Source organism: Gymnogyps californianus, chromosome 1 (genome assembly GCF_018139145.2).
Source record: "Gymnogyps californianus isolate 813 chromosome 1, ASM1813914v2, whole genome shotgun sequence".
Classification (NCBI taxonomy): domain Eukaryota; kingdom Metazoa; phylum Chordata; class Aves; order Accipitriformes; family Cathartidae; genus Gymnogyps; species Gymnogyps californianus.
In genome coordinates, this window is record NC_059471.1 from 4,697,363 (window position 1) to 4,723,135 (window position 25,773).

Here is a 25,773-nt window from a genome sequence, read left to right on the forward strand (position 1 = left end):
TTGTTTTGGGAATAGAAGAAAAAAGTGAAGGAGACTGTCTGAGCTTGTCATGGCATATCAGAAGCTCCGAAGTAAGGGAAAGTTGGCTTAATCCATCCAGAAAGGTTTGTTGCCTTGTCCCAGGTCAGTAAATGTTGACCTAGCCCAGCTCAATTGAGTCTCAGTGATCCCAGTGCAGGGTATGTAAATCCAGACCCTATTACTAATACAATTAAAATGATTTCATTAATTCTTTATAGCTCAATACCTGCAAAGGGCTGCCTGAAATTCTGCTTTCACCTTCAATACCTGTAAAACAGGAGGTAATCTTAAAAGCAGACCAGAACCAAGGACTGCTCATTCCTGTATCTGTGCTCCATAGTGCAGAGCACAGGCCATGGTTATTCTTTTTCTCCATCAATTGTTCCCCGTCTTTCTCTCTCCCAAAGACAATCCCACCTCCACACTTCCTGCACTATTGCTTGTTGATGGGTATGATTTCTGTTATGAGAAACGTGAGGTTTAGTCCCTTCAGGCTGAAGGGGAGAGTACACCAAGGTCTCTTGGTTCTCAGCAGATGTCCCAGCTGCTCTGCTACTGCTCAGCATTTTAAAAATAAACTGTGGTGGGCTTTATTCCCTGTGTTACAGTCCTACATCACAGTCAAGCTACAGGACATGAGCAATAGTAACAGTGGTGGTGTTGCTTCCTACGTTTGGTGTAAGGTGTTCCTGGGAGGGCAGATGGGGAAGGCAGAGTGTCCCCTCTATTCAATTCATAGACCTGGTGGCATCACTAACTCTTTACAGTTTCATTAGTACCTCCTACGGCAGGGAAGTGTGTGTCTCTCTCTGCATGACTCCGCTATGAGCAGGCTTAGAGTGTGTCATATATCCCTAGGTGGTTACCAAAAGTCTATCAATATGCTGAAGAGAGTGTGTGTGGAGGAAAGCTTAAAGGGAATAGGTAAGAAGAACTGATCTATTAAATATCTGCAATAAATGCATGCAGATTGGCAAGCAGTAGAGACAAAGGGGTTATAAAAATCCACAGAAATCTGAAGGATTCAAGCATCAAGACAAAAAAGGAATGGATATCAGTGCTACTATTTAATTCAGAAGAAGGAGATTTTATTAAGAAAGAGGAAATTTCTGATTAATATAATGAAATATTTTCCTAATGATCAGATCCCTTAGGGAAGTAGAATAAAATTAATAATAATAATAAAAAAATCAAACACCTGAAACTGGACTTCCCAAAGCACTATAGAAACACAGTGTTGTATATAAATGAGCAGTCTTATGTTGGATTGGAAATGGAATAGCCTGGTAGATTCTCTTCCACTTCTTGGGTTTACTATACTGAATAACTCACGGTGGAGGTAGATAAATCTGTACCAAAGATTGCAAAAACCTGTCTCTGTTTCTCAGTACCCCAAACCAGGCAGATGTGGGCCAAGCTCCTGACCACTTTGCCACCGCCCAATATTGTAAGGGAAAAAGAAAGCAAGCTGTTTCCATGTAATGGAGATCCATACCTATATCACAATGCTGTGGTACCCTCCATACAACCAGAATGCAATTCATTGACCCAAAGAAAGCCTGAATTCATAGCCTTGGCATTAGAAGATCGATTCTTTGTAAGGAAAACCTCTGGAGCTGCAGAACTGCCATACAAACCTCCTCCTCCCTCAAACATCTGCTTGTTATTTGTATGGAACGTGGGCTAGATTCCTTACTCAATGGCAATCCCCAGCAGTTTGTAATGGGCCCTAAATAATCCTTAACTTATCGCAACAGCTGTTGGAAGGCGGCCCAGGAGGGCGGTTGAGATGACAGCTTGACTGAAGGCAGGAGATGCTTCTCATAGCAGCTTTGACGGAGAGAAGAATCAGAGCCACCGAGTAACATCACTAAGCTTCAAAATATCCCAGTGTTCTTGCTTTTGTGAGGCATGTTCATTGGAGATCTGGAAACTGTCAGCTTGTTCCAGCTTTGTAGTACCCTCAGGGAGGAAGCAAATACTCTGCTGACTATGAAGATGTGCAGCTCTAACTGCAGTAATTCAATAGTAACAGTGAGTCAGGGTGAACAGACCTACCACTACAGAGAGGACACCAGAACGGAGACACTTTTAATTGGCAGATGTGCACTGCTTAGCATTAGTGAAGACAATGAAATTTCACATTTGTGAACATTAATGCAGACTTTATCTGATGTACAGTATGTCTGTGCCTTAAATTTCCTCTAGAGCACAGCTGGGTGTTAATACCCTTTTCATGTTATACCCCTCTCTGGCAATGAATACACTTGTCAATTAAAATACATTGTTTGAAGTTATTTCAAGCTTTCCAGAGTAAAGAACTGTGAAATCTGACTTTGGCCCAGGATTAATTAAGAAGGACCAAATTTGATCTCATTTATGGGGGTGTGAATGTGTTGTAACTCTATTCCCAGCCTAGCAAGAGAAGACATTTACTCTTGGTTGTTAATTTTTTTTTTATAATCTTTGGCCAGGAAAAGAGGAGGCAGTTTTATCCCTCAGCTGGTACTCTGTGGACTCCATCTTCCTGTGGATTTCAGTGTTGCACAGCTACAAATACTTTCTTTTAAAAAAACCCACCTCTGAGATAAGTTATCCAGATGACTACAACATGTAATCTGCTGAAATATTTACAACAAAATGAAAATTTATCTTCTTTACCCTCTATCTTTTGAAGTGTTTCATCTCTAGGCATCTCTGCACTGCGTCTGCACTAAAAATCTTTCCACTGATTGGTGTGAGTGAGATGGACACACAGTTGAAAATCACAAGTCCTCATATTCTGATTTGTGCTGTTATTACATATGCCATGCCAAAATGGGATGCAATCAATTGTTCATATCTGGTAACTATTTGCTGTATGATGAAATATTATTTAAAATTATCATGACTATGTGTTGTGTCTCCAGGAGAAGAATGCAGAATCCAACATTCAAAGTGGTTCTGCAACTGCATGAAGGCTCTCACAGCGGACTGGAGACAGTCATAGACAAGTCCAGTTCAGCATCAGACGTATCGGCCTCTGCCCCATGAACTGAAGACACAATTCCTCAGATGCAAGCCAGCCACTGAAAAGATTCACGATTGTTGCCAGTTAAGTAGTGATGGCAACCAGATCCTCCACACTTGGCTACGGATGGAGTTTGCATGTGGAAAGCATGCTGCGTACACAAAATATGACATGGAAGTTTTAGATGAGCAGATTTGTGGGAGCAATTAAAGACATTTTGACACTTGACAAGCTCGCTAGCATGCTACTGAGAAGACCTGGAGAGCATTTGAAGAAAAGAAGAATGTAAGACAGGTTGTCCTCTAAACAGGTAAAAAGAGAGGACAACAAAGGTCAGTCTGATGATCAAACTAGTTTCATTACTTATTTGAGATGTCTCCAGTCATCGGAAAGGGCTGGGAAGGAGCTGTCCAGGAGCAGGGAGAGCAGGGAGGAGAGCAAAGCCATGCAGCTGGTGGCGGCAAACGCAAATGGAAAGCCATTGCCTACCATTCCCATCTGATAGATTTTTGCATCATTTTACAAAAGTAAATGAGCACAGGAGAGGAAAAGTGGTAAAAAAGGGTCCATAGTATTTTACAGTAGAAGTTCAATAGTACAGCACTGCTCTTTCAACAATATAGAAAGAAAAACACTGAAAAAAGAAATCACCAGCTGAGTGTTTGGGCATATTCCTTGACTATTTCATTAATCCACCTTCATTTATTTTTAGCTTGATAGTGTGATCCATAGCAGTTGATTAAACTGTAGAGAGTGGTAATTTGTTCAGCTAATGTGAAGTAAATGAAAGATAAGCAGACATGTTACATGAGTCTTGCAAAATTTGATATAATAATCCCTAACTCTGTGTGCCTTCTTCAAAATATTAATGTTCAAAACATTAAGTATCATCACACTTCTCTATTGAACTACCACCAGGTATTATTGCCAAGACATGGAAATGAATAGAAGGATTAGAGGATCGGTGATCTTCTCAGGAATATATTTGAAAAACAAAGTACATCAAGCACCCTCATTCACCTTTGTATTAGTCCTGGGTTTATGCAATTAAATTTTGCTGCTTTAGGAAGGTTGTGAACGTAAATAAATTCATTTGATATTCATGTTGCTTTCATCATTGCATTTTACTGCAATGAAACAGTCAGTTAAAAAAACCAAACGTATGAGAAAAAGTAAAAACAGTAAACTTTTTTGCTATCTAGTTCTCTGAATGACACTCTTGAATATTTTAATGCTATTTACTGATAGAATCATGTGGCATCCATTCCACCAGTGTAAATGGAAACAGTATCCCCCGTTATGGGATGTTTGAGTATATTATTTTTTAAGTGGAAGCTAGTGGAAGAAAAATCAGTCCACTGGGTTACTTCAGATTTTTTTCCAATGGGTTTCAGCACTTTAAAGTGCTTCTAAAACTATATTAACTGAAACTCAAGTAGAACTCTGTTGAGTACACTCATGGTGCAGCAGCTACAATCGTGAGGCTCAGAGAACTGTGTTTCACAGATGTACGCAGCCTTGATGTCTCTAGTGCCCATGTAACGCTCTCCCTCTTTCTCTCCCTACATGGTTTCTTCTCTTGACTCATTTTTCTTATTGTATTTTATTTTATTACAAGGGAGAGGGGAGGGGAACACCGCAGTTGACTCTCATAGAGCTGCAACGTGGTGAGACAAATCTCAGAGGTGGTCAAGGCTCAAAGGGTTGCTGGGAAGCCTGTGTCTTTTGGCTTCTGCTCTCTGTTATTTCTTGATGAGCACTCGTCAGTATTGCCTTTGGGAAAAGAAAAGAAGAAGGAAGGGGAAACGAGGGTCCGATCTTTGTGTTTTCCATTGGGCTGGCTCACTGTATGGCATCTTAAATAGTGAGTCCCGTAGTAGCGGAAATGCAATAACTTCTTTGTGGTATTTCTTTAAGTAAAGAAGCAATTCGGTATCAACACCAGTCTTTTGTAAAGTAACAAACCCCCTTCTGAAACCCAAGATCTGCTTCTTGGTCCTTCTTAAGGCCTGTCTCTATTCTTTCCCTGCAGCAGGTGTCTGTCATCAGTTTGTCCTAAAGAAGGCCCTATTTAAATCCTTTCCCTGACCCTATACTTACTGTGTGCTTTTATATACTCTTTCATTACCTGACTTAGCTTGTCAGGCAGAGCTTTGAGAAAGGGTTTCAAAGACGGGGGCATCCAGGTAAGTGACCTATTGCACTCTACCACTGCCCTGATGTTTGACCTTGGGCAAGTCAATAGCAAACGGGTACTGTTAAAAAGCTGTATTTGCCAATATTTAATAGTACGTGTTATATAAATGTCACTATAACTGCTGCTCACTGGCGTGGGAATAGTCTGTTTAAACTATATCCAAGTAGCAGTAATGAAGTGGGCGAGAACTTTCCCAAGTTTGAAGAATAGCACAAAAAGAAAGGGAAAAAGAAAAAAAAAAAAAAAAAGGTAGAGAAACAATCCAGAGAGATTGGGGTCAAGAATTAGTCTCAAAAAGTTGCAACAGAGGATAAATGGTTCCATTTTAATGAAGGGCAACCTCCAAAAGTTTGGGAAACAGTAAGTCCAGCCATAAGTTTTTGTTTGGAAATATGATAACTGAGAGACTTCACACGTCAAACTACCATGCAGAGTACTAAAACACAGCCAACAAAGTGAAGAGCTAGAATGCACTGTGCTCAGGAAATGTGTGCTTTTTTTTAGTGTAGCAAACTCCTGAGATGTGAGACTGCAAAATATCTTCTTAGCAGCTGGATGTTCTCTAAAATTGGCCATGAGACATCAAGCTTTGTGAGATGCTGAGGCTCTCTCCAGTTCCCATCCATCTGAGATACTGTTTCCCTGGCCACAGAATGTGATCTGAGCGCTGGCCTTAGTGGAACCCAGATTCCCAAAGCAAAAAGCAGGGGAAATGGTGAAATATAAAGGAGTTGGAAAACAAAGTCACTTACAAATTCCAGGCACAGATCTGATCACTCACAGAATCAGGCAGGGGTCCTTTGGAGAAAGAGGACAGCATCCTCGCAAAACAAATTCTGCAGGGTTTGCAAAGCTTTTGTTCTGTTACACACAACTTAATTGTTGGGTTCTTCTCTAACTTGCATTTCTGAGTCACTTGTTTTTAATTAAGCCTCTAATTGCCACATTTTCTTGGATCTTGCTATTGTGTCCCTGAAAGCACCATCTATGTTCAGAGTTTACTTCCTACTGTTCTTAGCCTGAAGAAAAAGCTGTGTTGTGGATGTATCCAACTCCACCTCTTTCTGCCTAGATTAGAGGAACTGACTGTTGAGTGTGAAATGAGCACAACCCATTTTGTCTCCTTTTGTCATTATATACCACCCTTTCTAAAGGTATCTCTTGGCCAGTTCCCAGCCTCCTAGGGTCCAATATACCACCAGTGCAGACATTTATAGCAATCTTGAATCACAGAAAGATATGGAAAAGCAGAGGTTTTATTTGACAAAAGAGCCAGGTGCACTGGAGCTAATTCCCTGCTAGCACACTATCATATTTCATGGTTTCTGCCAGGGGTAGGCAGTTTTCATTCCCCTCGGGAGCTAAGTGGAAGCTTTACCATCAAATGCTGGAAAAACAATGCACTGAACCCACCAAAGATGTGCACTTTGGAAGCAATCCTGCCTCCTTTCCTACTATCCTGCAGCAGCTCAGAGCTGCACATCCTCCCCTGGAGAATGACTATCCATTGCTAGCACCCTGCGCAATCTTATCACAACATCCCAGCCCTTAACACTGCAGCCCATTCTGATCCAAACACAGCCTTGGGTTGCTGTCTAACAGGACAAAGAACAGCTCTGAAAGGGAAAAACAAAACATAAAAAAACATGCTGGAAAAAACCAGAATTTGTGATTTGGTCTCTTCTGTGTATAGATGTAGGCTGGTTTGGATTTACACACTGGCAAAACCAGTAGCAACGCATAGGTCAGGGGAGCGAACGTGCTGTAAGGGAGCACAGAAATAGGTTCATTGTTTTCCTCTGGCAGCACTTTGCAGCCACATCGCTGTAGAGTACGTGATCCTGTGGAGCACAGAGCAGTAGAGTTTTGGGTCCCTGGAGCCCAGGGCTGGGAAAGGACCTTTATCTGGTCTATAGATAGATGGATGAAACACAGCATTGGAAGAATACAAAATACAGCGAAGCACGAGAACAAACTTAGCTGTGCTTAGACAAAGGATTCGCCGCCGCTTCCTTCTCACCTTCTCTCTCATGACTGCATAGAAAATAAAACCAGTCGTGGCTATAAATAGAGCTGCCGAGGAAGGAGGACAAATCCTGCATCATTCATGAACACGAGTCTCAGACATTCTGCCAGAGCATAACTTAAACATTTGCTTACATCAAAGTGAAGCACGATCAAAAACTGCGGGCTTCCCTCAAGGCTTTCATTCAAAAGACAAATAGAAAAGAAATGCACTCTACCTCTGTTACTAGATGCATTGTATAAATGAAAATTAGTGTAAACAGTCTGGAGATAACTAAATATTAAATGCACACAATTTATGTAGCTTGAAGGAAAACAATAATTGGTTAAACTCAAGAGAGAGCTGAAACTCCACACTCTATTGTTTTATTCTTCAGCAAACGCAGAAAGAATTGGGTAAAAAAGAGCTACAGCACCATTCATAGGTCATCATCGTCACCCCGAGTACCAGAAGAGACTGCCTTCATGTCTAGGCCCCTACAGTCACAGGCAATTACATCAAATGCTAAGACCCACCTGAGTTGAGGCACTCAGTTGATGTATCCCTCTTTCCCCCAGGGATCAACGTAGCCCACATCAGACGCAGCAATCCCACCCCGAAGATGCCTGATTTGGCAGGAAGGCTCCTAATGCAAATACCGAGTTATTCAGCAACAAAGCCAAGCCCTTGCCCACACAACATCCACTCGCACACACCAAGCACAAGTCGTAAATCACTCCTCTAGACAGTATAACAATGCTAAGACCTTCAGTACCTATAACCACAAGAGGTAAAATCTACACTGGGCCACAGATAAAAAACAGGGCAGACTAAGGGCATGGCCAGTGTTGTAAATCCCCTGTAAGGGCGGGAAATATCTTGTGAAAATGCCTCAATGGACCACCCACCATCTTTTTCAGAAAAGCTTTGTCATCCCTGCTAATATTACCCAGGGAAAATTCTTTCCCAACCCTGAATCTGGGAGACTCTCAGTGTCCCTGGAATGTCAGCCTGCTCTGCCAAAGATGCAATCTCCAGTCAACCAGTTAATCCAGTTAATGAGCAATGCACTGCAAACTTAAGGATAGGATGTTACCAGAGAGCCCAGAGGACTTGCTTTTCTCCCTGAGGTGCTACTGTCTACAGCCTTGCATAGCCTTCATGTCCGAATCCAAACCTTTTCCTATTTATCTTACGTATTCTTCAAGGCCAGATATGTATCTTACGTATCTGGCCTTGTAAGTTTGTACAGTGCTGAGCACGACCAGGCTTTGGTGCAACTGTAAGGCATATCTGCTAGGTTTTTAGTAAAAATTTGCAGTGACTTCAGCAGGGAACTGTGCAGCAAAATTGCTCCTGAAGACCTCTTAGCTCCTACTAAAATCTGAAGGAGGAAGAAAGGATGTCGGGGAATACTTCAGATCCTACAGCAGGTCACCAAATACTGATGTAAGAATATTTCTAAAGTGTAATTCCCATCATGGATAAGTCAGAAAATGACTTAAAATTTCTAAATGTACCTCATCTCCAGGGTAGCCGGGTGGGATTCAGATCCCCCAATTTACATGTCAAGAAGTCGTGTGTTTACATTTGAGGTATGCTCAGACTCGAGACTGTTTAGAGTGGAACAGGAACTTTCAGCAGATGAATAATTTCATCGTGAAATAGGCAGCTAAAGTCAGACTTAGACAGGTTTTAAATGTTTATAATTAGAGGAGCTGAACTTTCGGGTATGATGGGTGAAGATACAGGCAGATCTCTGTTTCCTGAGTCAGCTCTCCGTGTTTCTGATACAAACTCAGTTGCATGCAGCTCCTTCGAGGTGTGTTTTTGTTCTTTTCCAGGTGAGGATTAAAGTCTCACTAAATCTGTCTGTTTTTTGTGAACTTTAAAGAGTCATAAGCATTCTTCTGTTAAAAATATTTTTTCCTGTGTTTGGTAAAAATTCCTGTCTCTAACTATTTCTTTTTTACTTGTAAACCTGCTCACCCCCGAACGATGGCAGGTCAACAACATGTGAGCAGCTCATATGAAAAATCTCTAAGGATCTTTTTAAATAAAAGTCAGTACAGTAAATATAGGATAACAGTCCTTATGGCTGTAGGTCTAGCCAACAATATCAGCTTCTTCAAAGGGACAGGATTCAGCCTTATCGTAAATCATTCTTGCTGATGATCAGTCTATTGATGTTTGCATTGTGCTATCAGGTCCCTGTGCAATCAGACACTCCTCGCGTATTTGCAAATCCCTGATGGACTTTGCCACTGTTCCTCATTTAAATGGCTCGGTCTAGCAGGTTATAACCACCAGAATTTGCCATGATGGCAGAGATGGAAAGCAATGCAATTTATAAGCTAGTATAGTATAAGTTTTCTCCCACCGTAGGCCAGAAAATAGCAAGTACTGTAATGATCTCTGCATCATGTATGAGGCCCAGAGAAATGAATTAGGTTGTCTGTCAAGTAAGGAGTAATGCTTATTACTTCCAATACCTTTCTCTACTGGATTTCTCCCCTTTTAATCTGTGTATTTTATACCTACCTATACATAGATAAACATTATTTTTAATATTAGAACAACTAGCCGGTAACCTCCAGCTAGTCCTACTCAACAATTTAAAATGAAAACAGAATATAAATTCCTTGCATGTGTTAAATTGAAATAGATCTGATTTATATTCTGGTGTTAAAGCAGCTCTCTCAAGGTTTCTAAGCTCCAGCATTGTTGTTACCTGGGAAAACATAACATGATCGTCTAGTTTCCCAGTTTAAGAATATTGAGGTTTTTCTTGGCTTTTAGAGATCTATTATTAATGTCTCCTCATGAACCTGTAGCTCCATATAAACGCAAGTGAGTACCAGGGAAGAAAAGGTGTCTGCCCGATGGAAATGGAGATCTAAATTTAGAGTAAATCAGTACTGGAAATGAAGGTTGGGCAATAGGAAAAACACGGGAATTGTGCAGAGAAAGAGAAATGAAAGGAATAAATTTTGAAGGATGAGGAAGCTGCAAAGTTGTGCAGAGCTTTGAAGGTGAAGACAACAGGGCTGAACTTAAATCAGGAGGAGGACTTCCCTATCTAATGATGAGAAGCAGTTAAAAAAAAAACCAACTAGGATTTATATGAAGCCCATTCTGCAAAGGCAGAAGAGATGAGATGAAGTAACAGGAGTGACAAAGAAATGCAAGACTCAATCTAGTCGAGTCCAACGATTATCCAAATAAAATCTGTTTATCACTGATAGCTGAAGTACCAGTTGAAAGTGATTATGGCAGTACTGGCTTCTTCCCTTCCCTGTCTCCCACTCTGCTGATAGTTACACATAGCTCTCGTCCAGCCAGCGCAATTCATACTACAATCAATGAGATTTGGCTCTGTGTAGAATTTTCTAACTCCTGCTCATTTGAGCAGTTCTCCATTGTGACTGGGAACAGCATCTTTGCACCTCTGGGATAGAATAGATGAAACAATGCAGGTCCCAGCATGGTGCTAACCATGACTGAGGAGCATGCAAGGAAGCTACACCAGAAGTTACTATTCAGCTTTAAGAAATTCTTTCGCTTATCCAAAAAAAGTAAAGCCACAAATAAACTACCACATCGCAAATTTCAGATTTTTTTAAATGACAAGAAGGCAACTGCAGATGGACTTGGTCTTTCTTCCTCATTGAAATCCCACTGAGAGAGGGATTCCCCAAGATACCTGCTTCGGATGCCAACTCCGCATGCAGGTCATGCAATATTCAAGGCAGTTCTGCATCCCTCTTTGGATGAAGTCCTGTGACACCTATTCTTCAGCTGCAATAACTGCCCGGTTTCCTGCTCCATGCCCCGGCTGAGCACTGAGGATGAAGGGAGAGTTCCCATCAGTTCCCAAGCTGACAAACAAAGGAAATCAGATTCAGGAGTCCTGACCTACGTGCTTATCATTTGGGGTTGATTTCTTAGCCAATGTAGTAAAGATTCAGAACACAAAGGCAAACAGAGAGTATGACCTCAGAAAAGTCCCACAGTATGATTACTTTTCATTTTTCATTAGCCTAGTTCAAAAGTGAAAGTCCATCAAGGCAAGAAAGATGTGCATTTAGAGCACATCGGAAGTCATTATATGTCATTTCATGGAGGAGGAGAAAGATTGCACCAAAGTCAACCTTACTAACCAAAAAACTTCCTGTGTTCGAAGAATTTTGCTCTGGGTCCTATCTTCTCTAATGAATCTCTGCCTGAAGTTTAATCATGCCCTGTTACGATTACTCATTCTGTATCAGTAACACTCAAAGAGTTAGACCGTGTTTGTTCAAACCTGTAACTTTATTTGTTTTTTCTTATCTCATCTGGCTCAAATAACATTAAACTCAACACAAAGGGAGCCAATTCCATATTTTCTGTGCCATATAATTATTATTCCACATTCAATTTTCATTCCTTATTACAGATGTATTTTACAATGTGTATGATTATATACAAATAATAATCCAATTGGATCAATACCAAAAACATATTTTCCAGTTAACCATACCAATAATTCTCCTTTGCTTTGTCTACCTATGTCAGTGGATACCTGAAAAAACAATTAATGTAATGTCACTGTGGAACTAAAGAAGTAAATTCCAAAGCTGGGGAATTTTCAGTGAAAATGTGATTTTAGGACCTACTGAATAAATAAGCCATTGTTATTTAAAAATTAAGCTTACTCATATGAAGCTTGCCAAAGCCCTGTCAATAACCTCTCCTAATAACTACCTGCTTCTATGAGAATATGATGATCATAGAAAGGTAGTGATAAATAATAGCCTGTTTTCTTTTCCACTGCAATGCCGTTACTCACCTGTATTTATAACATGCCATTTACTGCAGTGTGCATGTTTATAGGCTCTCTGGAAAAGTCTGATAAGGGCAGTGATTGGTGGTGGGCTACGCTCCAAACTGCTGGTGCTCAAACTTCTTCTCCCCGTTGATGCTGGCTTTCAGCGAAGCTGGAGCAGAGCGCTCTGCATCCTTCAGCAGTTCATTTTCTGCGCTCTCCTTCGGCGACGTGGCAGCGGGTGCGAAAGGAATGCAAAGTCACACTCTTGTGCGCTGCCCTTCGGCTTCATTATTTACTTTACACTCTTCTACCTGAATGCATCAGAAAAGGCTCTTTTTAAGACTTTTCCCTCCCTGCCTGCTTTTAGCAGGAGCCTGCTGTGTGGCAGTGTTACTCTAATTTAAGCTGGCGGGAGGGCATACTTGATGGTTTCACCAGGTGCTGGGCTGGAGGGGTCTCCTCGTTGCCATGTTCTGAAAAGCTTCATTATTTTTTCCCCTTTTTCCAGTGCCCACGCCCTCTGCCTTTCGCATGGCGATTCTTTAATTGCAGCCCAGGCTTAACTCAAATTCTTCCTGAAAGCATTTTTAGCCAGTTCCAGAGTTGCTTTTCAGTTACGAGGGCTGAATGGTAGCTTCAACGGCATATGTATATCCAGCTTAGCAAAACGGGTGCATAAAGGAGGTAAGAAAGGGCTTTGTTGTGCTTTCAAAGCTTCGCTATAAAACTTCAGCTTCTGCCAGTGCCACAGGATTTTTTCCAGAGTAAGAAATAACCTAAATAGCTATTCCACTGATGGCTAATACGGAGAACAAGAGATAATTATCGGGAATTAACTCATTATAACTTCAGCATGAGGATATTGTGGAGGGTCTACTGAAAGCGAACAGCAGAAAACCAGCCCGAAACTTATGTCAGAGCTGCCAAACTTTGGAAAGCTGGACCGCGAGCTGAAACAAAAGCCATGCCGGTATTACGCTCTACTGATAATGTCCTTCCATCAGTTGTGTGGCCCTGAAACAACCTCATCAGACGGTCGTTTGTCAAAAACAAATTTAGAGCAATCTGCCATATGTAATTTACAGCCGTGGCTTGACAACATACTGCAGTTATCCCCAGCAGACACAACTGTTTACATTTTATACGCATAATTGGGTCTGGTTCAGTAACATTTTTCATTGGTGTGTCTGCCAAAATTATTAAGCTATTAGTACACGCTGAATCGGTGCCAAGCAAAATATTTGCCAATAAAAAATGGCCTTATCTGTATAAATGCCAAAAAGGTTTGTGTTTTTTGGTGTGTGTGTGTATATTTTTAAGACTCTACTGCATATAGATATATGTGTATGTAAACGTTTAACAAAGCTATGACTTGACATTGATGTAGCATATTAGATCAAGATAGCCCAGCGTTTGGATGTGGCCCACGGGATCATGTCTTGTCTGCCACGTTTTCTGCTGTAGCTGCAGAGGAGACATACGGTGTCCAGTAGTAAAGCCCATGGAGGAATCTTCTTCCTAAACTGCTTCCTAGCAAGGTGTGGAGGACTAGCCATCATATCCATACTGAACTCGTGGGGGAGAAGGGTCCTCAAGCTAGCTTTCAGCCCCCACCATGCAACACTCAGCCCACCCTTTAAACATGAACCCGCAGCACTACGCAGTTCAGATCCTCACATCCTCTCTGGCATCCATCCTTCTAACAGTTCCCCACAATGGGTATTTAAATTCACGTCCAATCTTCACTACCTACAAGGAATTACAGAAGCTCAGCTAGTTGCATATTTTTTTTAACATGCAGTTTTGGAAATCTTCGTGTGCATTGGTTTTGTGACTGGTCACAGGGATCAACAGAAAAAGAGCAATTTTGTTACTGGGAGTTAGAGTTTTTTTCAGTACTATCTGCAGCTTCAACACCGATTCAGGAAAATGCTTTCTCAAAACCACTTACCCACACTGCGTCTCAGCTTTCCAACTGAAGAGGAGGTGTGCTATGTTATTTAAAAATGCCTCTTTTTAAATCTTGTGGAGAGGAAAATAGTTTGTAAGTGGCAACTCTTCAGGAAAATTTTCTCCCACCTCCTCAGGAAATAGGTTGTTTGCTGTAGTATTCTCAGCTCTTCTTATTCAGACCATCAAAATGTGAGTCCCTCAAACTCTCCAACTCCTCAAGCTCTCCCCTTCCCCATAGCCCATCCATGGGAAGCAAAGAATGACCTGAACTCCCACAAAATTAAATAGGAGTCAATGTGGCTTAAATTTATGGGGAACAGGGCTGATTATTAGTATTGAGCCTCCTGTGAGGTTAAAGAGAATGCTGAGATAAAGAACAAAGGCGCAAGCTTTACTCTTCAATGTAATTGGACATCAAAGATGAACACTTGTATTTATTTTGGTTAGAAGATACGTAATCAACATAAGAAAGGTAGATTACAGAGCCCGCAAATCTATGCGACGCAATGATAACATCAGACCTCAGTTCAAATAATGAAGAGGGTGCAGATTTTCCACCCACATTAAAATATCTGCAGTGTAGCTATCTACGTGGGTTTTACAGGTGCAATTCATCTTATCCTAATGTACACGTATAAAATATACCAGCTAAAGAGCTCCGTTTCCCTTCATTGACTGTAGATGAAGTCCAGGGTGACTAGCCAAAATGTGAATGTCTGCACTGCAGAGAGCTAAAAAATAAGACAAGGTAAATTCTACCTCTATGAATCGCCAAGTGCTTTTTGAAATCTGCTGAATTCCTCAGGTCCCAAAACTGTGATGGGTCTTGTAAGCATTCAACAAGCCCACGGGAGTTATTCAAAGTCTGGAAAGATCAATGTGCCAGTATTTTATTATTTGATTAAACTGAAAAAAACATATTCAGTTTAACACCTCCAGATCATGTGCTTCCCTGGGATGAACATACGAATGTACGAAATACAAGACTTCAAATCCAAGTTTAATTCCTCCATGTTTTTAAAGAGCACACTGAGAAAAGCACAGGTTTTTGTATCAGCACATTCTGGTATTTTTACTGCTTTTTGTTTACTTTTAGTCTCCTTTTGAAGATAAGCTATGCTGAGTTGTGCCAATTCTCCACTCTTTGGATGCCATCCCCTTAAAGCCATTGGGCATGAAAGGAGAAGTCAGCTTTGATCTCACCTTCTCTATATTTGAAATAGGGCCTTTATCTTAGTGTTCTCAAGTTGTGGGTCCTGCTATGATTAATATACCCATTAGCCATCACTTACTTACAGTTTTTTCAATCAATCAATGTGCAACACTCATCAAGAAGCCTTGAGGTTAATTTTAAATGATTTTTCCATATGGTAACCAAGAGAAGGCATTCCTGCAGTGTTGCCTGTGCGGCTGCACAGTGTAAGGTCGTGGACTTTGTCTTGAGGAAGGCAAAGAACAGTTGGACTCGATGATCTTAAGGGTCTTTTCCAACCTAAATGATTCTATGATTGTATGAAGATGCCAAGGTGGTGTTCACACCTGCATCATCTTTGGGCAACACAGGGTTCAGCTTCATCTCACTCAACCTGGCTGATGCATCTAGGTAAGAAGATAGTTTGGCCTGAATTTTCCTCCATTAATTGGTGCAGACAGAATGGAAGGTCCTGAGGGTGGTTTCCTCATTAAGACCCATGAATCTCCTCTGGAGGTGTCTATATCTGGAGGAAGCCCAGGGGACGTAGGAAATGGGATTCATCTCACGAGACAGCTGCCCCTTGCTAGTTTTCTAGACTCTCCTTATATATAGAAAATAGACAGAAAGTTACACTTTTGTGCTCAATTTAGCTGCCCTGTTTTGTATGTTCACTGAAGGTGAGAGGAACTGGCCATTTAAAATGTCTTTTTCTTTCTGAAGTTTATAAGAGACACTTAGGGGTTTTTAGGTGAGGTGAATACTGCCTCAGATAGGATTAAGCGGGGTGATTCCAGGCTGTAACTCTTCTATTCATTATTTTATTGTATTGTGAAAATGGAAATTCATTGTTTCTTCTAATCAGAAAAGGGTTATTAAAATCCTATGAAAAAAATGGTTGTAAAAAATTCTATGAAAAAAAAGAAACACGGGACAGTTTTGCTGGAAGGGACTGCTCTGGCATTGCTCTCCTATGCGTTACACTCCTACTCCTGAACACATCCCTCTCCTCTTGCTCAGTTCCCAAGGGCTACGCAGCTGCTCTGAGAAAGAAGACACCACCCTCCATGCAAGGGATGACAATCCCTTATCACTTCCACCTTTCCACCCTGACAACTGCTGACCATGAAGGGAGCAACGCTCAGAAAGGAACTGCCTTTATTTTATTTTTCTTTTTTTTTGTAACATCAGTAAAGAGTAAAGCCCTCCACCTGCTATTGTGCAGCTGAGTTTCTAATCTCTGGTGCCAGCGCGGCTGCTGGGAGCCGACCCTCAAGCAAGAGAAAGTGGGGTCAGGCACGCATGGGGCAGGACGGCTGTGCTGATGTGATGTGACACACACACATCTCTACAGCACCAGTAGAGATCCCCCCAGTTGTTAATGGCTGCACAAAATTCGTTACTTCACCCGTGGGCAGCATCTCTGGACTCCATTCAGCATGCTGGTATAGAAACTGGAGTCAAAATTATTTCACTTGATTTTTCTGTGGAAATACATGGTCAGGGATTTTTATTTTTATTTTTAATGATCAGCCGTAAGGAGGTGGCAACTAATCCCGAGGGATAACTCCACATGTCAGTGTTGGCTCTAGCTATTGGTGGGACTGATAAAGGAAACAGAATATGATCCTGCCCTGCAGGCTTTGGAGCCAGTGATAATCTGATAATGAGTGCTACTTATTAGGTGCTTTTCCATGTGTTTTCTTTGATTTAGAGTCCAGGCCCTAAATACCAATTTATTCACATTATCAGCAAAATAGTTTGCAAGGCCTTTTGGAGACCAAGCAAGCAAATGCTTCCAGACCGCTCTGCAGTTCTTATTTTTCTGGCCGGAGCTCATTTGTTTGCAGCACAGTCGGGTGACAAGCCTGAGAAAAGTCACCTTCAGCTTATGTGCAAAGCCAGGCATTAAATGGACTCAGAAGGTGCTGCGCATCCACTGCGGTTTGATGATTACCAGGGCCTCTGCTCTCCTGACAATTAAGCCTGAAATATTGTGACGGTTGCCACTGGGGACTGAGCGAGGAATGGCGGGAGCTGAACGTTTGAGTATCAAAAGTGAAGGTAAAGAGCCAGCACTGTGGGGCAGTCAGTGGTTAGATCATTTTACAGTTGAAAGCGGTGAGATAGGTGCTTAACTTCAGACATCAGCTGGAAAATGACCTCAGTTTTCTTATCTGTAAAATAGGTCTAATTCTATTTGCCTTCTTCCAGGGGAGCATGATACATTTGGTTTACTAATGGTCTCGGGTGCTTCAGGCTCCTTAGGAAATATGAAATAATCAAGCAGTGATGGAAGGGCTGTGAGCAGAGGTACACCCTGCAGTATACAATATGCATCCGATCCATGTAGGATGCTAATGCCAGTTTAGAAAGGAAAAGCAAGTCCTGAACAGCTATTTTTCTGAATTAGGAAAGACTATAAGGGTGTAGTAGAGTTTGAAAGAATTTCAAATGAGGCATCAAACCAAACTTTATTTGGTTTGGTTATAAAAATCCCAAGGAATCTTTAATGGGAATGAAAGTGTTGAGGCTATCCCTTGACTTCCTTAATTATAAATTTGTTCATTATTTATGTAATACTCTGACCTCCCTAAAGCTTTCATTTGCACATGTGGTTCTTCACTTAAAAGGGTGATTTTCTTCAACGTGTGTTGTACAGCACTCCCAATACAGGTCCATTTTAATAATGAGTGCAACCACACATTGAGATATTGGGATGAACTCAGAGGATCACCTAACACGTCTATTTGTAAAGCACTCTCAGGCTGGTTAAACAGTTATGGATGAAGATAGATGTTTCAGATTCTAGGATATGCCCCATGAAGCCAAGTCTAGCTCAGAAAAAATAAAACTTGCCAGTGATGGGTGTACTGCTTTTGGCTGGGACAGAGTTAAATTTCTCCATAGTAGCTGGTAGGGTGCTATGCTTGTCTTCCCAAGTAACCCTTATGCCTGATGGAGCCCTGTTACGTGTGATGGAGCCCTGCTTTCACGAGGATGGCTGAACACCTGCATGCTGATGGGAAGTAGTGAATGAATTTCTTTTTTCGCTTTGCTTGTGCACACAGCTTTTGCTTTGCCTGTTAAACTGTCTTTATCACAACCCACGAGCTTTTGCAGTTTTACCCTTCCAATTCTCTCCTCCATCCCACCTGGTGGGAGTGAGCGAGCGGCTGTGTAAGGATTAGCTGCCTACCAGGGCTAAACCGTGACAATGGGTTAACCTTGAAAACGCCATGCTTCAAAATAACAATAATTTCAATCTTGAAAAACCATAAGGACACAGAACTTTATCTTATGGTCAGGCACATCGTCACTGGGAAAGGGAAGGGATTTTAGCCCTTTCCTCCAGTTAGCATAACCCATGACACTTGTCATCTGATGTCCTTACCAGCATCTGCCTACAAACCTGTTCCCATTATTGCTTACTAAGATTTGCCTTCCTTTGGGTTCTTATTATATGTATATGCACATACATATCTGCTGAGAGGAAGGGGAACTTCCAGAGTTTAGAGTATCATAGAGTAATTTAGGTTGGAGGGAACGTTTGGAGGCCATCTAGTCCAATCTCCTGCTCACAGCAGGGCCAAGTTTGAAGTTGGATCTAATTGGGAAATTAGATTAAGTGGCTCAGGGCCTCGCCCAAACCAGTTTTTAGTATCTCCAAGGATGGAGTTTCCTCCTGTGTCAGTGTTTGACTAAATGCATTGCGAAAATTATTTTCCTAATCTCTAAACAAAATTTCCCTGTTGCAACATGGACCAGAATGAACCTTGGGATGCTTCAATTTATTTCCTTAAAAGGCTTCCTCTACGACACTGTGAGAGTACAAATCTCCCTCAGACCACATTCCCCACTTGCAAAATAGAAATAGCATTCCTTAACAGACGCACTTTTCTGTCCATTTCCTCTATACAGAACAAAAGTGTTTGGGGATGGGAAGTCCAGCATTTAGTGCAAAGGGTCTCTGATATAACTCACACTACCAGATAATTCCATACTAAAAATACTGTGATCATGGTGAAGAGAAATATATGCCAGAAGCATCTTTAGATGCTTCTATTTCCAAGAAATTTGGCTACTGGAAACCTTCAGAAATTTAAAAGTACATTCAAATCCACAAGGACGATACTCAGTCTGAGTTTTGAGAGAAGGTTTTAGGTATACTTTTAGTAAAATCTAGTTCCCGTATCAGAAAAAAGCCCCTCAGAAATCACTCATGTCTCCACGCTGATATAACTTCAAAATGCCACACATGAAGCACTCCAACATCATTAACTGGTGTGCAATGTTGATTTTCACGCTGCAAATTTGATTGAAAACAGGAGTTTATCAGTGAAATGCTGAAATAGCCTTGAATATGGGGAAGTGAATGAGTATAATTGCTGATGGGTTCTTTTTATTGTCAAGGAGTCTTGATTATAGCTTCATAGACTTAAATTATGGCAAATCTAGGACAAGATCAATTTAGTATCTAAGCAAATATTTATATGAAGCAGGAGATTGGCATATATTGATCTGTTTATAAGGAGCATAATTCTGGCTGCAGAATGCATTGGCATTGAACAGTGCTCTTTCCACCACGTGCTTCCTCAACAGCAAGGAGCTGCAAGTCTTGAAGAAAAAAGAAAACACACTTTGGGAAGTCAGAGGGCTCATCCCAGTCAAATGGAGCTGTGAAGCCAAGCCAATGGTTAAGGACCACCCTTTAGATGGAGACTGATTAATGCCAGGGTCAGTATTGTAGATAAATTGATAACCAGCTCATGTGGCAAGTTAGAAATCCTGCTTGAAGGAAAAGAAAGCATTCAGAGTATCTATCAGAGCCTAATTTGTCAAGTTGGCAGTTGTCCATGGGTAACATCACCCAGGGCAGAGCATCAGCTGCAACATCCCGAGTCTCCCAGCATTCATTGGAGGTCGCCTTGATATAAAGTAGGAGAGCGTTTCTAACTTGTGGGACGAAGAAGGATCCTTGTGAAATGATGACTCTCCCCAACAAAGGCTGCTTTTGTTGGAGGAAAAGGCGGGTGTGGGGGCAGGGAAGAGAAGAGGCCGGATTACCTTTTGTTTCATTTGACAGTTGAAAAGGCCCTGGTGAATAATTACCCTTAAAACTAACAAACAAGGAGAAAGAAAAAAAAATGCAGAAAAAGAGAAGAAAAAAACCTCCTTGACCCCTCCCCATACACAATAGCTCCCTTTGAAATAAAAACAAAATAAAAATAACTTGTAGGGGAAAAAAAATAACTTAATTTGACTTTCCTTTCTGCTTTTGGCAAGTGTACACACACACACACACACACACACACACACAATTGGAAGGCTCCCACTGTCACAGTCATCTTAAACTTTTCTAGGCTCGATCCATTTGGCAGCAAATCTTATGCAAAATGCAATAAAAAATCAAGGGAAACTACAGCAGCAAAAAGCGCACCCTTGGTTGAAGGCCCCATTGTTTTAGTCACAAAAGAATGATTCCTGGTGAGCAGCAGTCATCTGTTTTGCATACTCTTTATTTTGCTCTTAATTGGCATTATGTGGAAACTTATCTAGAAAGCCATGGGAACCAAAAGGCATCCCTTGCCCCCTCCTCTTTTGAACAAGCCCAATTAAAGCCCAATTATCTCTCTTTTGCTATTAGCATCCTCATCTAACAGATAGACACAGAGAGAAGAAGTGTTACTAGTCCAAGAGCAGCTACCTTTTCTTACGAAAATTCTTGTAAAGATCATAAAGAAAATAAAGGAAGCACAAGTGGTCCAGGCTTTGGTGAGCTGAAGTGCTGAAGTGTTTTTTAAAATATTTGATCTGGGTCTCCAGATGATTTTCTAAATACATTTCTTTTCACCGGGGAGTAACTGACCTAAGATTCAAAATGCTCTCGTGGAGTTTGGATGCAAGCCTGGAAAAATAAAGGAGATGGCCAAAGAAGAAGAGTTAAAAAAGACACAGGTGTCTTCCCAGAAAGTGCAAGCTGTCTCAGAAAGCCATGAACTTGACAATTCCACTATGGTTCCTCTGTCAGGACTATGGAAAAACATCTCAGGGGAAACAAAAAGACCCTTTTTCAAATTGGGGCCCAGAGTCAACTCCCAAATCCATATCCTACTGCTGAATATTGCAAAGCTACAGCCAACACATGAGCTCCTGCAACCCCTACATCCACATGGACCTTCAGCACTCCAAGCTGGCCATGACTTGGAGAGGGTTCCAATGACATCGCCCTTAGGGTTGTATTCCTGGGGTTTTTTGACGCAATCTTTGAGGCGTCCTTGGAGAATGAACACCCACTCCTGATCCCAGTTATATATGTGCCTGGCGATTATAGACTTCAAAGATAGCTCTGCATACCTTCTGTATCAGAAGCCATCCCCAAGTTAGCAAACATTTGCACTACCACTCATCCTGTCTCATCAGCAGCTACTAAGAATATGCATGTGTCAGGAAACGTCATGCATTTTATCACTTCAGCAAGTCATGCCATCACGAAGCAGTACATGTCCCGGTTGTATCCCTCAGTTTTCCCCCTGGATGTAACTACAGGCTTTAAAAACTGAGCAAGGAAACAAACAAGCTGCCTTCCTTTTTTTTTTTCTTTGGGATATTCCACTGCTTTGTTTTCAACATGTGGCAGGTCCAGCTAACATGGAAAAAGAATCCAGTGTGCCACCATGGAAAGCAGAATACTCCTCTTAGAGGTGCCCCAGAGGTGCCTGTCTGCTGCCCCAAGGTATTGTCAGCAAATCTCGATGTTAACATTGTTAAGATGTTCAGTTTTACACTCATTGCATGGGCTTGCTAATTGAGTTCATTTCCAAAACAAGTTAACAGGATAATGCCTGGTAGGATGGTTTTTAGGATGCCATCAGCTTTTTGACCTCCCACAGCAGATCTCCTGCCTGCTTTCTTCCCCGGAGAGCCCAATGCTGCAGCTACGCAATTCTCCTACCCAAACAGAAAACAATGCCACTGCATACATGCTTTTTGCTTTTGTCATTGCACACGTGCTTTTCGCTTTTACCACGGTTGGCCAACGCAATGGGAGGGAGAAAGACAATGTCCTCTCTCCAAGAGCCACCTGGAACAGAGGTGGCTGCTGCAGACTCTCTAAATAAGCAGGGCAATTGCAAACAGGGAAAACAGTCCCACTTGTACACCTGGCAATGGATTTCTTCTCGGATTTTTTGGAGCTTCTGATAGTGGAGTAAGCGTGCTAACAGATCACCAAGAAAATGGTAAGGAATTGGTTAAAGAGATCAGAAGAGGTTCAAACAAGGGAGAATAACGTGGAAATTATGCCACTGCATTTAATTACAAAAATACAAAATTTCTTCTGTGCCCTCCCATCATGTAACACCCAGAGGCTGCTCTGAGAGCGATGGAGTAGGATGAGCAAATCCCTGACTCCCAGCGCAAAGATGAAACCTGCAGGGACACAGCTGCAGTGGAAAGGATCGAAATTAATGTCAAGCAATAGATGAGATTTTGGTTGAGATTTTGATGAGATTTATTGCTGCAAATGTTTTCCCTGGCAAATGTCACACCATTAAAATGCAAAAAAACCCCAACAGAATTAAGAAAATAAAGCGAAACTCAGAAATGCCGTCCAGATAAATGACAGCTTGAAACTCAGTCCTCAGACTCTCAGGGTCATGGATGGCCTCCTTTGTAAGCAAGTGTGTAGGAGAAGTGCTAAAAAGTCCTTTCACCTCATCAAGGCCACCACCTATGCCTGCAGAGCACGCGTTTTACGAAGAGCAAGGATATTTCGCCAGCATCCTTCACAGTGCGGCTGACTAACTGGGAACATCACTTGGAGCAAATTCTGCAGCTGAGCACTGCCCAGCACAGCTGCAGTTTTCTTACACATGGTCTAATACGGGTCAATTAAGATCCTGTAAAAATAAGCAGAAAAGTCTGCAGTTGCCTGTTGAAGAAGCTTCTTAGGGAGCCTCTCCTGTTCTGTCCTTGATGGGACTGCCAGAAGAACGACTCCTTAGTGCCTGGTAGTAACACTTAGAAGTGCCAGTTCCCTAGCACAGACAGCAAAAATTGAGGACTGCAGGTGAATTGTGTGTTCACCTCGACCAAGGCAGCATCTCTGCACGAGGCTGGCCAAGCTAATTTTTATTTTCCCAGAAGGACTGAATGCTCTGTAGATCTGAGTGCATGCCTTAGGCATGCACCCGCCTTCCCCTCCCCACAAGCACCTTATATTTAGCAATCCTTGGAGAAAACAAATTGTTTCCATCATGCAGGGATGAACAAACCTCCTTGAGCCAGATGTCCAGCTCAGAAAAACATTTCTGCAGCCTTTGGATTCTCTATACTTGGGCTGCTGTTCTCACAGACACATGTATTTCTTGTTTCAGCTAGATTTGGAAGATCATTGTGAAGGCTGCCACGTACTGTTACTTGTCTTTTCTGAGATGAGCTGTAATTCAGAGATGCTGATCTCTGTAGTAAAATCTAATGTACTTATCTCTCCCAACAAGGCCACATTAGGTTAATATACTGCTAATAGTAAGTGTTCGGGATAGTACTTTCAGCTGAGTCAGACTGCCCATTCCTGCTAACAGGTTAAATGTGATAAATAAAGAACTTGCTTCTTTGCCTAGACCAGATAAGACTCGTGTCTGCTTGGCATCCAGTACAAAAAAATAAACTAGACTTAATTTACCAATATAGTGAAAAAGGTGACTGCTCCACTTCAAAGGCACATAAATCTTACCAAATTTATGATTGTCCATTATTATCACTGGTAATACTATGCTGCTATTACAAAATGGAGTCAGGGGAAGGATCTCACCTGTTGAAGTATATTTTAAATTGCCTTCCTTATTTAAGCCTGTCCTTCATGTTAGGACTTAATAGGACTCCTCACAGGAGCTAAACACATGCTGAACAGTTCTGCAGCAGCAGTACTCAAGGGTGCTTTCTTGTACCAGGTGAAGACAGATCCTATAACTCACTTTCATTTACTTTTCCATACTTCTGTGTTTTCGGTTATCCTGTTGCATGAGAGATGAATGCCCCTACTCACCTTCCTGTTTGTTTTGCCTTGTGATATGCAGTGGCTTCTTAACCCCACTGAGAAAGCACACAAAACCCCAAACTTCCCCAGCAGCAGAGTCAAGGATAGATTCATACACAGCTGAAAAATTAGCATTAAAATTAGATGAAAAAGCTCTGCTTTTTCGTACAGAAACATTTTGTGCTCTCCTGCAGAATGGAAATTGATGCTTACGTGCCCCAAAGCAAATTTCGCTCCCTCTTCCCTCTGTCCTCCCCACCCTATCAGTCAACGTCTAATTAGAATCTAAATTAAAACAAATCTAGCCTGGGACTTGAGCGTTTGAAAGCTTTACCATGAACAAAATGAATTTACCTCGGCCAACACGAACGAGCAAAAGCAAACTGGGATGAAAATCCCTGGATGCTTAGTTCCCACTGGAGCCCTCAGTGAAGTCAGCTCTCTGTGCCATGGGCGTGGGTGACAAGCCAGGGCTTGCACAGAGTCTCCAAGGGTGGCACATGGCACCGCGGGCCGTGCTGCTCAATCAGAGCTGCAAAGTAAGGAGTGTCGAGGAGCTTTGGCCGCTTTACAGTGGGGTTCAGACTTGCTCTGGGGCAATGCTACAGCGCTCATAGGAGCTACGCATCTGCTGCAAGGGGGAAAGACATGCAGCGATGGAGAGGGAACAGAGGATGCAACAGCAGCCACTACGGCATCTGTACTGTCCAGTGTCACAGGCTGTGACTGTAGGACTTTTGATATACCGGCTGTGTCAGCCTCATGTGTGGCACTGTTAGATCTGTCTATAATGTACATTGCGAGATCATGCAGGGATACATAAGGGAACCCTGAAAGCAGTAAAACCATGCTAGAAAGTCTGGACAAATCAGTTTGTTCGTGGAGGTGGGTGGTATGTGTAAACGGTGTTGCACTGTGCAGGCTGTGGGTTAAACCTGTCATTAATGTTCTCCAAATAGCACGTGGTTTTCAGAAGGAAGATGCTATGATATTTTGGTGTCTTATTAAACCTACAAGGAGATGAGCAATAAGTATCCCCAGGGGAAGATTTCTCCAAGATACTCCATATCCGCAGCTAAAGGCGGTTCCACTGCTATGAAGTTACCTCTTTTTCCAAACACTGTAATGACGAGATCTTTGTTATGGCATTGCTGTTGTGTATCAGTTCTTTGGAGGGTGTGAGATCACATCTCCTGCATGTCACAACAGGAGGAGCAAAACCTGGGCTGAAAATAGCTTTCTGCAGCAAAGCAAAAGAAAACCAAAATCTGATGTGTCCAAGAAATACATCTGGAATTCACTCACAAATCTAAACAGGGAGAAAATGATTGACTGACAACGTACAAACAGTTCTCGTATTAAACTTCTGATTTTCATACTGGTTTCTACGCCCATCCCTCCGCACACCCCACAGCCAAGATGCTAATTACATCCTTCCTATTGTTTTGCCAATTCCTCCTCTGGCAAATAATGGGAGGGGAGAGGATTATGGAGACTGATGCACTCGACAGCAAAAATAATAGGGAAATGAATACATAAATAAATAAA